Below are 18796 nucleotides of genomic sequence, written 5' to 3' on the forward strand. Positions count from 1 at the left end.
TATATATATATATATAGTCAGCCCCAGAAACCAATAAGATTGACACTTAATGCATGAAAATCCGATCATCAAAACGAGTTATTCGGGGTGATATTTTTTTGAACTCTACTTACTGGGACTCGATAACAATTTAATTGTTAATTAACCACTCCGAGAAATTTCTAACAGTATGCCTATAAACTCTAATAATCGTGGATTTTTCAAAATCATCAAATTTAATGGTATATTGAACACATTTATTTACGGTTTGGTATGTAAAATAGCAAACAACAGATCATGTTTCAATTCCTAATTCCTATTCCTTTTTTTCTTTAATTAAGTTTTTAAATCGTCATTTCCAAATCAAACCAGTGGCCATAATGGTAGTTTCTGATTTATTAAATGGCCATTGAATTTTAGTTCAAAGGAAGAATGATGGTTGCCCAAGGACAACTTTAACTTCGACTTTTAACTTTTTAAACCAGCTTTCGATAAAATCTTTTTATAATCAAAAGTGCAGTTTTTGACTAATTAAACTAAAAAAATATATTTGAGCATCAAACAAGTAAAAACCAATTGAGATTAAATTTTAATATAACAGTTACTTTTTACTTTTTAATTTTCTTTAAAAATCTATTAAAATTTTTAGTTTAATTCATTTCTTACGTCAGAAATATTGAACAAGTTTTTAACACTATTATAAAAATTTTATAGCCTCATTATAACATTAGTAATCTTAGTCACACACGCGTTTCTCAGTGTTCAATTTTTAATAACTACATTGCATACTGCAAGGTAACATTTATGCCAACTTTATTTGTTAGGCAATAAATTACTTTGTTAATTAATTTGTTAGGTTTATAATTACTATTACAAACAATTAAATGCAATCATAATTTAAATTCAAATTAATTTCAGTTCTGTTTTAATCTTTTTTATTGATTTAAAATAAAATAAAAATATCAACAAAAGCGAATTTATAAGTGTTTATGAATTTCAACATTATCAATCCAAACAATCTGTTGTCCAAGGAAATAAAATCAGTAATAAACCAAATAAGTGCGAAAAATTTGTTAAAAGCTACATTTAAAGACATTTAAAACTTTATTTTCTATTTAATGCTAGAAAAAGAGATTTTATAAATAACAGGCGAAGTAACTTATAATACCCACTACAATAAAACGCTTATTGCACCCAAACGGAAGTTTCCTAGAAAATCATTTAGTGCTAAAAAAAGCCTAAAAAAACGAGTGGGTGTGATTATTGACTTTATCTCTGAAATTAGAGATAAAATGATGAAAACATCAGAGTTTTATGTTGCCATAAGTGTTAATGTGGGTGCAGACTCCATCTTCGAATGTGTAGTTTTCTTTTTCGCTCGAATATAACTCTGTTATTTCTAGATGTGATGTATTTTTAGCCTGATTTAGTTTAACGGCTAACACTTTTGTTTCAGAATCTCGTTAAAATACATTGTTTTCTGTTAAAAATTGCCTTTGTCTTTTTTTTAATCTGTTCTTTTACGGTTTTTAACTTTTAGAAAGATATTTTTTCGTTCCATTTCTTAAAAGAAGTCTAAATAGTACTGCTCTTTATATATATGTTAAAATCTTTAAATTTTCTTTTTTGGGTGACGTCAAATTACGAAAATAAAAATCGTGCAATCATCCGTATCTTTCAAACTTTCTGTATTTTTCAGCACAGGACCAGCAGAAATGTGATTTTTTCATGTAATAAATGGTTCAAATCTGTGACCAATTCTAACATCCCTGTTACGGAAAAGTCTCACCATAAACTATCAATTAAAAGTTTCGAATAAAACTCTTTTTCTTAAAAAAGCCTGTTTTTTCAATAAATAAAAAAATGTCTTATTAAAAACCGCAAAGATAAAAAAGTGTCCTTTACCGTAAACTTTACATTTAATTGGATGGACTGACAACTGCTGATTTCTTTACCGTAATTTTAGAATGAAAATTCTAGCATTTGAACCAGTGTTTTTGGAACAAGTTCGAAATTCGTTGATCAGCTTGAAATCTACGTAATCTTACGCGTCGAAACCTTAAAATGTTCTTTTAGAATCACTTAACTGGAACCAAAGAAAATAGAAACTTGTTCAATAATTCTTCGTATTTTTGAATAACTGAAACAAAGATCATCGTGAATTAGTTTTCTGAATTGATCGATCAGTTGTGAATAACACTGGGGACAAGTTTTTGGTGCATTTATACAAGTACACAAGCTTGCCTTCTTTGGACACCCAAATTCAGAAATCAGAGAATTTCAAATCGAAAATAAGTTTTGCTCTTAAAACTGCAGATTATTTTTAAATGATATTTTTAATCTATACTTTGTCAAAATGTACAAGTTCAAAACTGTTATATATCAGAGTTTTATGTTNTTCCTGCTCGGTCCGACTGCAACATTTTACATATATATATATATAATAACAGGGCTACATCTTTGTTATCATTGGTATATTCATATTAAGAAATGAAGTCAAAAGTCATCATATGTCATAAAAAGCTTTATTTAACGTTATGCTGGTGGTTATAATAGTTCACATCCGCACTCCTCAAAGGGGAGGGTGTGGACAAGACTCCGGATGGTTCCGGCAGATGTTTATTGGAACACGTTATTCAGCAAGAGACATGCGAAAACAATCGTTCTCGCATTAAATAGTACAGAGATTGATGTGATTAGGTTCCAGTCGTACATATCTTTGTAACTCTACGCATTATGGAAAATCATTTAATGCTTCCTAATATGGAAGTGAAAAAGGGACAAGATTCTAAAAATAACTCCTCCTTTGAAATATAAATCTAATTATTATTCAATGGTATGTTTTCAGCCTTACTTGAATTCCCAAAATAGAATAGCTCTAGGCTTACTCTTTAACAGAGAAATTATTTATAATTTAACAGAGAGGTTCTGTTGAAAAATTTCATGCAACAGGAAAAAAAAAATTTTCCTAATGTAAATAATTGAAATAAATGATCTACCTGTGATAGTTGTTCAACAGTTTCTTTACGAACTTGTTGTACCAATCAAATATTGTTGTTGTGAATAAACACAATCATTTTTCAATACATTTTGCTACATTTCAAAAGCTTTTGCTAGAGAACTTTCACGAACGAAAACAAATTTTAATGCTTGTTCTTTGCTCAATTGCTTGGATTATCATACACTTTATACATATTACTAAAATAATACAACTTTTGAAAAATCGACAAAATAAAATTTCTACTCTCAGTAATTAATAATTAGTCGGCAAATTTGAATGCCTTTCTAACTGTTTCGTAAAGTTGTGAAAATGTTTGACAGAAGTTCGGAAATGATATCAATTACAGATGAATTTCAAATGAGATATTCTTTGCATTTTCAAAATCCCAATTAATGAAAAGCCAGTCCGTGATTTCAGTTCGATCATTTGTGTCGGGGTCGATCTATATATTCAACTAAAAGATTAACTTATAGCGAGTTTGCAATTTTTAAAACAATTAAACATAAAGCATTGGTACTGATTCTTTCTTATAGTTGATGATAATTTATTGACGAACTATTGAAAATTCAAACATTCTTCGTAAACTTAAGAAAAAGCTGACCTGTTCCTTCTGTCATGGCGAGTGCTGGAGCATGATTCGGAAAAAGTTGTGAAGATTTTTCTCAAATTCTACCCCTAAATTTTTTGAAGATACTCGTATTTTTTTCCTTAAGCTTCTTTTAATTTATTTTTCCATTTTTATTTTTGTATTTAAATATTGCTATCAATTTTATAAATTAAATGACTAGTAGTAATTAATCTTGAAATAAATTTTAAAAATTTGAATTTTATCTAAGAAAGAAAAGAACTATTTAGTAATAGGTTTGTCCATTTTTCAATACAATTGTTTAAATCTAGTAAGCAAAATGTAAAGATAAAGTTTTGCAAGACTTGATCCGTTTTTTATAGATGATATGTATACATGTATGATAAAGACACATAATATACATTGAGAAAAAAAACTATGGTAAAAATTTAGGTACTGTATAATAATGCCATTTCTGACTAAAAAAAATAAATAAATAAGAAATAAAAACATAATTTTGGTTAATAAAACAAAAATATACCATTTTTAAATTATTCATTTGGAAGTTTTTCCGCTCATACGGTAACTGCTTAAAAAAAAATTCATCAAAAACGAACCAAATTTTATCACGCATTATAAAACCATATTTTATTGTTGCTTTAGTAACGATTTTGGAAAAAGTGCTTTGGTAAACAATTACCGAAAATTTTAGTGTAGAGTCAGAAGCACAGTAAATTTTACTTTTTTCTGGTAGTTTTGACCATACTTTTTTTCTCAGTACATAGTTATTTTAATTTATTATGAAACGACCATTGAAAAGCACTGTTCAACAGTTCTTTTCACTGTTCAACTGTTCATTTCAATGTTCAACTATTCAACTATCACTGTTCAAATCAGCAGGCTTGTAATTTCGAGCTCAATACGGAAGACAAGGTAACACCTGGAAAGATTATTGGGACAAATTAGCTTTCTTGGAGAACAATTTAATGGAACTAACATAAATTCGCTTCACGGGGAGAGGAATTTTAAGTAAATGCAACGGTTGGAGTTTCACCGGAATCTAGCTGGACAGTACCGATGTGGAGCCTGGGTCTATCGCAGGGGTCCTAAGGGTTCACTCCTAAGGGGTCTATCACAGAGGGGAGTCAAACATTTCCGTATCACACTTATTAGGGGCGGATCGAGAACGATCTTTTACGTGGAGAGGAAGACAAAAAAAGAAAGTAAAAAAACATCCAATGGTAAGCCCGATGGCCAGGGATTATCGAGTTGAAAAACCATTAAAAATTTTGGGATGTATTGAATCATTCAAGTCACTAAATGAGCTATCACTCAATTATAATGAGCTCAGTTATAATCTTTCTTAGATCTGATTGCACGATACTGTGAATGAATTTAAACAAAAACATGGTACAACTTAAACTCGTATTAATGTTACAAAATATTTTTGCAGTATTAAAGTTTATGATACTGAACTTGAAGATCAGCGCTGAACCGATTTTTCTGAGATTGTAGATGTTTGGAAATTCATGTTGTTGTATCAATATTTTTATTTTAATTTCCCCCTCTCAACATAATTATCTAATTAAAAATACAATAATTATTACTTACATGATTCACGTATTATAAACTATTTACAAATGTCATTGCATTTTTTCAAAGAAAAAGTATTATTAAAAAATTATATTGTGAAAAAAAGTTTTCCCTGTTTGTACCTTGAACTAAAATTTATTAGTAAGGGCATTTCTCAGAATAAGCGACATACCTTACAAAAAAAAAAATTCTTAAAAAAAGAACCTATGCATTTTATGTTATCTGATAACGAAAGTTATTATCCAATAATTCTGCAAAAATTTGAAAACTATTAATAATTACTTATTAATAGTTCTCGCATATGTACAGGATTATATGACAATAATTTTCGATATAAATTTAGTTCGCTTCGTAATAATTCCAAAATAATTGGTAGTGAATTAATCAACTTTAAATTAATATTAATAAATTCTTAGTTCAAAAAATTCAAAATTCGTTTCTTTAAAAATATCTGCAGCAAATCTGCGCAGCGTTAAAATTTATAATACTGAACTTAGCTCTGAACTGTTTTTTCTGAGATTGTAATTGTTTGAAAATTCGTGTTTTGTATCAATAATTATTTTTTTTTAACTTCACCCTCTCAGCATGATTATCAAATTCAAAATACAATAATTATTTTTTAAAATGATACACATGAAAGAAACTACTTACAAATGTCTTTGCCTTTTTCAAAGAAAAAGTATCAATAAAAAATGATATTGCGTAAAAAAGCTTTCCCTCTTTGAATCTTGAACAAAAATTTGTTAGTCAGGGACATTTTCCCAAGTAATCAACATACCTTACAGAAATTTTCTTTTTTTTAAGAAAAAGAAAACAATACATATAATATGTTATTCTATAACGAAAGTTATTGTCAAATGATTTTTTACAAATTCAAGCACTATTAATAATTACTTATTAATAATTTTCGAATATATACAGGATTATTTGACAGCAACTTTCTGTATCAGTTTAATTCGTTCTGTCACAATTCTGAAATAAATGATCATGAATTTAATCAACTTACAATTAATATTAATAAATTCTTATTTTAAAAAAGTTCGAAATCACTTTTTTTAAAAAAATAAATAATAAATATTATTTTTAGTTAAAAAGTATGCATGCAACTGATTATATGAAAGAGTTTTACAAATCATTTATGCTATCTCAACTGCGTTTAGATGTACTTAATAATAAGGGCAAGATAAGTGCCATATAATAAAATTGAAAATGAAATAAATTATTTCACCAACGATTCATGACTCTATAAGAATATTTTTAACAAAAATTACAGAGTAATCTTTAATAATTTAGAAAGAAATTACTCATGAAAATATGATAAAAGAGAAATATTATTTGAATTTTTTCACATTTTTATAACTATCTATCTAGTTTGAATAATTAATGAAAAATCAGGCAAAAATATGTTTTGATACTTTTTTGCTATTATTAATTCAATTATGAAAGTAGAAAAACATAAAAATATTTTCATTTGAAAAATTTCCATTTTACAATAAAGTAATTTTTAGTGAAAATATTACTCACTCATATTAAAAATTTATTCACCATTTAGTATAAAATAAAAACAATATATAGGAAATTGATCTTTACAAGCTGCGGGAAACGAAAAGAGAGATTTTTGAAATAATGAATTAACGGGAAACGAAAAGAGAAATTTTTGAAATAATGAATTCACGGGAAACGAAAAGAGAGATTTTTGAAATAATGAATTAACGGGAAACGAAAAGAGAGATTTTTGAATTGTATGAAATATAAGTCAATGCATATCATTTGAGTAAGATAAGAAAATAACAATTTATAAAATAATTTCCAACGAATTTTTTCTTATAACTAAATTTAAAAACAACATTTGGATAAATGATAATTTTTTGTATTAGAATTATAACGAGTATTATTTCAATTATGTATTATTTCAATAGAGTAAAACAAGATTTAAAATTTTAGAAAAGAAACTTTTTTCTCATTTTTCGACAATTAATTAAGACATCATCAATATATTAATAAATAAATCAAGCCACGCTAAAAGCCTTTAATATCCTAAACCGATTTTAAATTCCTTTTATTTAAATATGTTTTAAAAAAGCAAACTTTTGAAGAAAAATAAGATAAATTTTCCCTCCATTTGTGACATTCAGCTAAAGATGACGCCACCATATTCGCCATATTTCCTTAGCCCCAGAAAAATGGATAAAACTTCTCTTAAAGAGCAGTCATTATAACAAATCAAAATTACATTCATAAAAATTAAATTTATCAAATATTATAACAATTTTTGAAAGATTGTTGATAGAAACATTTCTTAAGCGCGAATAAGCATATTATGTTTCGTGATTATTTTTAAAAAAAATTGTTAAAAAAAATTCCGACTTTAAAATGTTATTCTCTAAAATTTTCATAACTGTATTTTATTTTACAAATTATATAAGTATGAAAATTTTAGAAATTTATACTCATCGTAAATCGATCTTTGTCTAAATTACTTATTCTATGTTTTATACGGATTTTCAGATAGTTGAGTATTGAGATTATAAATTTTCAGTTAATGAAAAGTCAAATTTAACTTACATTTTATGCATATTTCTGATTTACCATACTTAATTTATTCTATAGGTAACAAATAAAATGTTATAGATTATCAATTAAATTTTTTTATAGATCAATTGAAATTCTTCTTTAAATAAAAGGAAAGCAAGAAGATTTGTTCAAAAACGCATTCCATTAGTTTACAAAAGCTTATTATTTAATATTAACAAACAGATTACGAAAAGCTAAAGACTTCGTGCAGAAAAATGAAATCACTTTTTAAGCAGAATAGGTAAGAAAAAAAAATACACTTCCTTTAAACTTAACACTTAACATTTTGGTGCTGCCATCTTTAATCTGGAAGTGGAAAGAAAAAATAACCCTACTTTATTTACTAGTATGACCTGCTGATTCAATAACAAAATACATTTTACCCATATGCATTTATTTAAATCCGAGCATGCAACCAGCTGTTCTCAATGTGAAGTTAACAATTCCATTAAACACATTATAACTGATAGCAAACATTTCAAATATTTGAGGAAGAAACTTTTTGGCAGCTTTTATGTTGATCTTTTATCCTTACTTAGAGACCCAATACATCACAATCTCATCAAGTCGCAGTTACAGGCTACTTGTTCAGTTGTAATATTAATAACGTAAATTTCGTAAAATTAATAACTGTAGATAAAAACATAACGAAATGTTTGGAATAGTTTTTAATCTAACGATTTGATTCTAAAAGATTGAGAGTTAAAAGTTTAACTTTACATATTCCAAATGAAATTCAAACAAATATTTAAGATGAAATGAATAATTCTGAGAAAAAGTAATGAAAACATATGATAGTGAAAACACTTTATTTGCTTCATCTATACATAATAATAAACGCGGCTGTGTGTGTGTCTGTAATCACAATATATCGCCCCAGAAGCCTCGCCCAGGCACGAAACTCGGCACATAATTGTGTTTTGACATAATGAAGAAGTATTTTTTTTCTTTTTCAAAAATTTGGATTAGTTTTTTAGTTATCAGTCATTTTGTAAGTCTATGCTTTTCGTCTGCTTTTTCGTCTTCAAAGAGCCATATTCAAAAAACTATTAAAAAATGCATATACTTTTCCCCACTCTTATAAATGTATGCTAATGCGAACCTTACAATTGAAATATTAATTTTCGACAACTTAAACCAATAATATACGAAGGAATTAATAATTTAATTGTAAAGTTCGCATTAGTTTACATTTATTAAAGTGGAGAAAAGTTTAACTTTTGTATTAAAAATGTGGCAACATATTCGATACGTAAATAGAACGCTTCGCTTTGATATATTTGTCGCTGTTCATAATTGTTATAATAAGTTTTTCTTCTTCTTTCCACGCTCTATTTTTTTTTTCTTAAGCGAAGACGATAATTTTTATAGCGATATTGTAGTACTTTGTACAACTAAAAATTCTTTTCACAACACTTTAAAAATATTTACTTTATTTTCTTTATATATACAGAGAACAGTCGGCAAAGAATTCGATTAGGTTGAAAAACATTTCGCTAAAAAGGAACGAATTCCAAAAGAAAAAATAAACAACTTAAAGAATAAAAATGCTGATGCCAGCCAATTTTTTGAAAGTTAACTTAGAAATAACAAACCAAACGATGTTAAATAACAAACCAAACGATGTTAACAAAATGACGTAGAAAGCGCAACTAGATCAAAATTATACAAGCACAACTAGATCAAATTATAATACCTGAGTGCTTGACGTAACAGATATAGAAATAGAATTTGATACCATAAAAAATTATATAGAAATAGAAATTGATACCATAAAAAATTTATTCGTTTTCGTGTTCTTTTCATGTATTTAGCATTTTAGTTTTTTTTTTCTTAAGCGTTGTAGCTATATAATTTCAAACATCCTCAAGAGCTATAACACATCTGCAGCAGAACTGGATATGAAGACAAAATTGCAGGACAGGAACACTTTAATTGTCCACTAATCTTCAGATTTCCTGCTATGTTTTAAAAAACTTTATTTGTGAAAACCTTTAGAGTGGCGGACAGCTGGCCGCCTTAGGCGGCTAGTAAGTCATAAAGACGGAAAAAGTCGACCTGTTTTGAGAGCCCAAAAGAGCTCAATCTCTATACTTAACAGACGTGAATGAAGAAAGCAAAACAGATTTGAAAAACAATTTGGAAAGTTTCCAACTAAAAATTAGAGAGTAAAATAAAGGTAAAAAAGATATAAAACTGGTAACCGAGAGAGGCAAATCAAGGCAAAAGGCATTTGAAAACACCCTTCAATAGAACCTGGCAACGTGTCCTGCCTTGATTTGCCAATTTTCCTTGCTTTATTTTTAACTCTGTTTCATTTTTAAGTTTTTCGATTGCAACTTAGCGTTTTCTTTTTCAGATTTGTTTTGCTTTCTTTATTTACGCAAAGTAAGTCTTGAAAATGGGTCCTAAATTTTGAGCATTATGAACATCTCGACTTTTACCACCTTTATAAATTATGAAGCAAATGAAGTGTTGAAAATTTCTACATTAATTTGAATAAACATAAGTTTTTCTCCAAAGACATGTTACTTTAATCATATGATAATTATAGCCATAATATCTCAAAAATTATTCTAAATCTATCTTTTATCCTGCTTTTTCAATTACTTTCAAAACATGAAAAGATTTCGATAGAAATATTATTTATATTGAATAACAATTGTAAAAATATCCAATGAATATCCAAAAAAAATCCTGTAGAAATTATAAGAAGCTTTATTAAAAGCATTTAAAAGTACTTTAATATGTGAAGAAAAAAATTGTTTATTAAATATTCTTTCTTTCATAATTTATTAAAACATGAATCTTTCAAAATAAATTTATGTAATTCAAATTTATCGGAACAATAACGATTGTCGAAGTTATGATTAAACAATTTGATCCTCCCCTTTATAAAATATGCTTAAAACAATTTTAAGTAAAATAAATTGTTTATGCCATTGAAAATATTCATGTAAATGACCGTTTATTGCATTTTATTTATTTATTTATTTTTATTTTTTTTGTGTTTATGGGGGATTATTTGAAAATTGGTTATTTCTGGTTATTCTTTTAGTTATTTCTGGTTTAAGGAATTTTTTAATAAAATATAGCAAATAATTAGTATAGCAAATAATTTTTTAATAAAATAGCAAATTTTTCCTTCGTCGTAGTAACCAAACTAATTAAAATAATATGAAAAATGAAAAAATAGTTTTTTAAAAAAAATCTTTTTGAACACACTATTTCACATAAAAAAAATAATAATTCTGATGCAAAATCAAAGTTTAAGTTAACAATTCCTAAACAATACATAGTAAGAGTTGTTGCAGTTTGTTGCAACGTAATGATGGTTAAATTTGTCGAAACATTAACACGATGTTAAATTTCACCAAATTATCATAGAAATTAGTTTTTCTTAATCTTAATTGCATAAAACAGCTACTTAACATAATGCAATTTAATAGCTATTTAAAGGTTTTTCTCAAATTTATTAATCAATTTACCGAAAATTTATAATTTAAGATATTGATAATATGACTCAACAATGAATTGATTCTTTCTTCAAAGTTTCGAAGGAAAATAGAGAATAAAATGTACCTCTTTTTAAATTTTGAACACTGCGAAATTCTCAAATCTTTGAAGGTTTTCCCCTGCAAAAAAATTCCAAATTAAATTACAGTATGAAGTATCTGCATTTTGGGGGCATAATACGCAATATCCACTTCACTACAAAATCCTTTTTTCTGTAGAACGTAATTTTACCGTAATTTTAATAGTAATAACTATTTAATTTGAGGGACTCAGCTCAATAATTGTTACTATAAAAATTACTCAATATCAGATTATTTGCTCCCGTTTATGTTACATGTTCCGGTAAACATAAATATAATGATTTAAAAGGTACCACTCGTGATTTGATACTGATTTTTTTACAATATATGTCATTTTAATATTATAATCGACTGTATCCACAAATTCTCCAAATACATATGATACTAATAATAAGCAATTCAGTTCTGAGAATTTTACAAAATTTGAATAGTGTCAACATCCCTATACAAATGACAGCCCTCTAGTGGGAAGTACGGACTGCTACCTTACGAAATTATTGTAAAGAATATTATTTTTAAAATCTAGGTAAAAACAAAATTTAGGCGAAATTGCGAACAAAGGTCAGCCACAGAGATACCAGAAAAAGACAGTAAAAAGAAAGGCATTTAGATCTTGAATTACGAATCCCCCGTATTTTTACTCTGCAGATGCACACTGAGAAAAAAAGTATGGTCAATACTACCTGAATATGGTTAAATTTACTGTGTTTCTGGCTCTATGGGAAAACCAAAAAGTTAGAAAATTTATTCCAAAGCACTTGGGTAATGATTTTGGTATAATTAACATTAAAATATAGCTTTTGTAATGTTTGGTAAAATTTGGTAATGTGGTCATAATATATGAGGGCATGGCATAAAAACCATTTATTCGGTTAAATTTACTTTTCAGTTTTATACGTTTTACTAATTATGTGATTATAAGAACTGTAATTTAGAAAACCGGAATTTCCAGTAAACCGTTACCCTACAAACGGAAATATTACAAAATAAATGGTTTAAATAACGTATACTTATGTTTTATTTACCAGAAGCGTTGTTTTTTTTTAACCAGAATTATGCAGTATAGTAATTTTAATAAAATTTTTTTTCTCCGTGTTGGATCTGTGTTTATGAAATAATAGCATTACCCTTAAAATAGCAATTTTTACGTTAAATATCCATATTAAAAGAACAGACACGATTTTGCTTAACGACATTTCTAATTTAGCTATTATATTTGCAAATATTTCTGTTGCGATGCTGTTTCTGCAATTATTTCTGCTACGAAATATCTACAATTACTTCGGCTGTGGCAAATTGTTTTGAAAAATTTGTATTTAATAGTGAATTGTTGAATCAAGCATTTTCTAAGAATTTGATTTATTATTTTTTTTTAAATTAAATTTCTTACATTTAAATTTTAATAAAACTGCTACATATTTTGTAGATTGTAGATCAAAGTCTGAAAATTTTATTTTAAAAAACACAAAGTATTTAAAACGTATCTAGTAAAAGATTCATATTCATGGAAAAAAATCGATTTGATACTGAACAAAAACAATTCATCTCTTCTCGGTATATTGTCTGATCATTAAACCTTGACGTTCAATCGACCAACATCAGCAATGCATATGTTTTTTAATCATTAATTACAGTTGGTTACGAAAAGCAATTTCATCGATTCAATTTTTCCGAAAAATAATGAACATGCGGTCATGTATGATTTTCCGTTCATTTGATTATACAAGCTGCATCATAAATTCCAACTTTTACAAATATTTAATGATCACCGTTAGCAGTGTTCATTAATTTCCTATTTCTCAGAATCAATAAATTCTACCAAAAAGTTATAATACAATATTTTGGCCAAAGTTATTAGACTTTTAGTTATTTTTTACGTTTAAAGATTTACTTTAATACGAAAATATTAAGAACCGGTTAGCTGAAGTTATATTCTTCAAAACAAAAAGAGTTTAAAAAACAGTGTTTGCATTTAAGATTTTAAAAAATGTCTACCCATGAAAAGGATATACTTAAGAGATTTATGAAATAATAAGGCTGATAAAATACAGCTTATTTTCTGAATTTCTTTTTTTTACTCAAAAAGTAAATAATTTTAGAGGATTATTACTGGGATGGCCAGAACTAAGAAGAAAAAGTAAAGATGGAAAAAAATAAAATGTGATTTGGATGTTTTGAAATAATATTTAACAATAATTTTTTCTTTAAAAGAATCCAAACAATTACTGACTATGAGACTCCAATCTCCGTTCGCTGCGTTTGCCAATTCTTAGATCTGCTTTTGGAACTCATTTAACATCTGTTCATAATCCGAGCTCAATTCACACGCCTATTGGATAATACAATATTTTAGTCAAACTTTTTTTGAATGATGTTAATTTTTCTTTAAAAATTTTTTACCTAAATTTACTTTTTAAGGCTTCAAAATTTTATTTTTCTCTCTTTTATTTTATGTTTTACAGCTCAAAAAATGTACAGCAAATACATGCTGCTAAAACTTTGATTTTTACATATTCCCTTCAATTTATATACATATTAATTTGAACTATGTTATAATCCAATAGTGGTTAAAAATTCCACGAAGAAAAAATATTTCATTAAATCTCCCTAATACATGATTACAAACTTCATTGTTCTACGGCACAACAATTACTATTGTGTCTTCACAACAGTTTTGATTACTTTTAGCCTATTATGTATAAATAATACAGTTTTATACATTTACTTTTTTGGTTTTTGTATATTTTAATAGGGTAAAAACATAATTTTAGCCTAATGGGCTTTTAACCTGTATTAAAATGAATATAAACTAAAGAAAAAATAAGCATAAATTTGAAAAAAAACAAAACTTTGCATTTAATTGATAAGCAGCATCCTTTCACATAATTATACAAAGTAAAAAATTCAGGAAAAATTAGCCCAAGAATTACTGAATCGTCAAAAGAAAGAGTTCTATTTCTGAGAGTGCCAACCTTTTTTTTACCCTCAATTTTAGAAAATAAGAGAGAGTCTTAGCAGACAAAATTTTATAAATATAAATAAATTTTTCTACTTCTTTCAAAACAAAGGGATGTAGTCATCATTTGAAGAAAAAAAAACGGAAAAATATGAAAGAATAAAAATGGAAAAAAATATTGGGGAAGAAGCAAGTGAACAAACTGGAGCCTCGAAAAATATTTGATGTAAAAATTATTAAAAAAATAGTTATTTCTGCACGACAGATATCAACTGCATTTATTTTGGATGTAGAGCGACCCGAGAAGTATTTTCTTCACTGCAAATTGAACAACTAAAAACTTTCAAAACTAATCCTTGAGTGCTATTTTTTATTTCACCGCAATGCGAAGCATATGAAGTAATTGCGATTTAAACATTATAAGGAATAGTGCCTGAAGAAAAAATTCTGCTGAATAGAAAAATGTGAAACAAATTTTTGAAAGATCATTAAAATAAGCTTGTAATTTAATCTTGTAGATCTTATAAACTTCTTAAGAAAACTTTTTGATCCATACACTATATTCCGTGATTCAGAATTATTCGATCACGCAAATTTTATTCTAAGAGAAAAAAAAAAGCTGATATGAAATTCATACGAGTAAGCAATAGCTCAATGAAAAAAATTATTCAGAAGTCAAAGATTTATTGAAACGTCAACCCACTATGAAATCGATCTTTATTCTTTCTTTTTTTTTCACGTCAATTGTTCGAATCTGAAAGCATTTCAGTATGGCTTTGAATTTTTTTACTGCTCTGAACTTCCGTAAAAAGTTTTCAAGCGTATTAAAGTGCCACAGATTCGTAAAAGCATGAAAGGCAATTTGCTATTTTTGAAATAAAAGAAAACCATTTCTTTTATTTAAATCCAGATTAGAGAATGAGTCGTATTTTCTCTAGCGTCTTTTATTTAAAAAAAAAAAAAAGTCTGGAGAGAAACGTTAGAATTTGTCTCGTAGGTTTAATTTCATTCTTGTTAATTTGGTTAGAAAAGTCATATTTTAAAGATGTAAAAGATACGGGAAACTACTTTTTTTCGCAAGAAAAAACTGAAGAGTATTTTACTTATGATACCCTGATTGGCTCTTTGTAGTTTAACATAATTAAATTAAAAAGTATTTTGTTCCATATTAAGTCATTATATTTTATAAATTAATTATAAATATTTCATTAAAAAAATTCATTTAAACTTTTTTATACTATTTTATTCCAATGACGCAGCATTTTAATTGGGAATAGGTTGATTAGTAAATTTGAGGATTTGCTTATAAACAATAACAAAAGTTTATAAACATATAAAAAGGGCCAGGATAGCCTGGTCGGCAGGGCACTGTTCGCAGTTCGAATCCAGTCAGTCGAAGACTCCCCGTGAAGTAAATGGAAACTGGTGCACGTTAAATCTGTTGGGTTATGAAGTCCTCCATGATCCCATAAATAATTAAACCTATGGGGGTACTGAATTGGAGACTGGTCGGTCTCTGGTTCAGGTCAAAATTACGATCTGTGGATGAATGAATGGGTCCGCCCTATACACGGGTGAGGCAGAAGTCGAATTCTTGCCTATAGATGGAGCCACTAGGAAGCAAGAGAATTCGCACCCCTTGCCTTAACGGCCTACGACAGCAACAACATAAACAGATAATTTCTGGTAAAGAAGTCAGCGATAGCGATAATTTTTAATTATTTTTTTCTGTGGAAATAAAAGAAAGAAATTTTCTCTAAGTGTATATTTTGTACCTTCATTTATGAATGGATAAAAAACCAAATGGAATTCATTAGACATCATTGATTCTTTTACGAAAAATGTAGCTAAAAATAAATTGAACTCGCTAACTTCCGAAACAGCTTTCGCAAATCCTTTCGAATTGCTTCGCAATTAGAGCTAACTTCACTGGTTCATTAGTTACTTACGTGTTTTACTTGTTTTGTATGCATTCTAATTTTATTTCAAAATGAAATCCTGAAACCATGCAAAATTGTAAAGATTTTATCAAATCTTTCATTTGTAAACATTTCCTTTAAATTAAATACATTACAATTTTTTTATGTGCATTTCTGTGCCACCTGGAATTAACATTTAATAGAATTTTCCAATAAGCGCAATTATGAATTTTAATGCTTCGATTCACAATAGCAATAAATAAAATATTCAAATATAATATTCTAAGATCAATAAAAGTCAAAAGGAAAATGAAAGTGATAAAATACAATGAGAAAAAAAATAATAATCATTTCAACAATAAAACACTTAATATTATTTTTAATAAAACAGCAAAATATATATTAAAAATATCAAGGTCTTTAGCAGGATCGTTATAAATATTGTAAAATATTTATAAAAAAAAAAATTATTTTTAGTGAATCCTTAAATTTTTGAAATTCTGAAAATTATTTGGTATTACTCTCATAATTCTTTTCTTTTTTTGCCTAATCCAGACTACTTAGGTTTATTAAAAATATGTCTTAATTGCATGAATATTCAATTAATTCACTTTGTAAGTTTAGAAAAGAAGAACTCAAAATGAGTGCTATCCAATGTCAATATATGATGACCAGAATTGATTGATGAGAATCTTGATGCGACCAGAATTCTATTTTCTATGTTAAGGAATATCACATTGAGCTGGTTGTAATTCTACTTACTTCAATTATAGTTGGTTTTTAGTTTTTTTGACGTACATCCACTTAACATGAAACAATAATTATTTGAATAAGTATCATTAAAAGTAACACCACACCATCAAAAATATTTAAAAATTCTGAAAGAAATATTATAATTATTGCTGATCATCGAATTGCTGAATTTGTAATTTTTAATTCATTTTGTTGACTTCTGAACATTACCTCGTAAACTTGTAGCGAAACAACGTCGCCGCCATCTTGCGAAGAGCTGATCTTCCGTATGGACTTTAACCACGGCAGAGATTCACATAATATTTTGTGCTGTTTAACAAGTCCTATCATCTATTGTCTTCATTTTTTCCAAATCGAGCAATTTGAAAGAAATATTTTAATATGGCTATGTTGGTACTTAAAGTAGTTTTATAAAGTCATAAAACAAAATTAGGCACTACTTTTTTTCAACTTCAAACTACGAAATAAAGTTTTAATTAGAATTGGCCTTAAACTAAACAAAGGCGGAACTAATTGTAAATTCTCAGTGCATACGAAGGCATTTCAAGGGCGCTTAGAATTCAATTGAAAGAAGTTTTACCCTTCGAAAAGCATTTCGAAATATTCTTAAGGTGTAGAGTACCGTATTCAATATCCTGCGAGTACTTATGTCGAACAAGAAAATGGAGAAAAGGGAAATTAGAACATTCCGGAAAAGATTCGGAATCGGTACATTTCCTCTCAAACAACCTTCAAAACAATGCTTGGAATCCAATCGAAAATGCACTAGTTGGAGAAATGGACGCTTTTCAATTTTTCATTTGAATTGCTTTCAGAATCTGATTTTCTCGGGCGTCAAATCAACTATTGACTCTACAGATGTCTTATTTACGTCCAACTATTCTGACTTCACTTCTTCGGAAATGAATTTGGTAGACTTTTTTTTTCTCCCCCAGAAAGAATATAAGAATATGGAAATTGTGATGGAAAACACAGATGTCGTATTAAAATGACAAACGATATCGAATTTCATCACTCGATGGTTCGGATTATCAATAGCTTATATAAATTTAAATATAAAAAAATGACAACGTTTTTATTACAGTGTTTTATAAGAGAAATATTTGATCAATAGAAAATTTTTGTAAAAAGTAACTATGCAAGGCCTTTTTTCCATTTTTTTTATGTTTATTATTTATTAATTCTATATGAAACTGTTTATTTTCAAAACTTACAAATTTTCATGTCAAATTTTACTAAAAAAGGCGTTAAGTTTTGCTCATTGCTTGAAAACATCACAAATGTACATATTTTTTTTTAAATATTAGCGAAAGTTGCACATAAAGTTTTCTGATGTCACTGTGTTGCTTTATTATATTATACTTTATATTATACTTTATACCATTCTATTATACTTCATTACAAATATTGCGTTTTTTGATTAGGAGAAACCTTTTTTAATGCGTACAGTGCGCAAAACGGAACTATCAGTATAATATTTGATCTGATGATTTGATCTTCACGTTCTAGGACTCAATCTTAAAGGTTCGAGGGGGTGACATCAAATATTCTAATTAAACAGTGCAGACGATATTTTAAATTACGGAATAAGACACAAAAACGCAATTTTTCTGAATAAACATACCATAATTTTTATGGATTTGGTTTTCTGATCCTCAAAATATCAGGGGTAGCTGCAATCTGGGAAATATGGTCCCAATAGTTTGGTGAGGAGTTTGAGCCTTTTTAATGTGATTTTACTTTTTGCTTATTTCACCACATCTCGAGAGAGTTTTAAGCAGATTGAAAAATTTTTGCACATCTGTTCAGTCAAAATAAATTCCATACGAAAAATAAATTTTATTAAGTATATATTTATTA

This window comes from Parasteatoda tepidariorum, chromosome 2, assembly GCF_043381705.1.
Source record: "Parasteatoda tepidariorum isolate YZ-2023 chromosome 2, CAS_Ptep_4.0, whole genome shotgun sequence".
In the NCBI taxonomy this organism is placed as follows: Eukaryota; Metazoa; Arthropoda; class Arachnida; order Araneae; family Theridiidae; genus Parasteatoda; species Parasteatoda tepidariorum.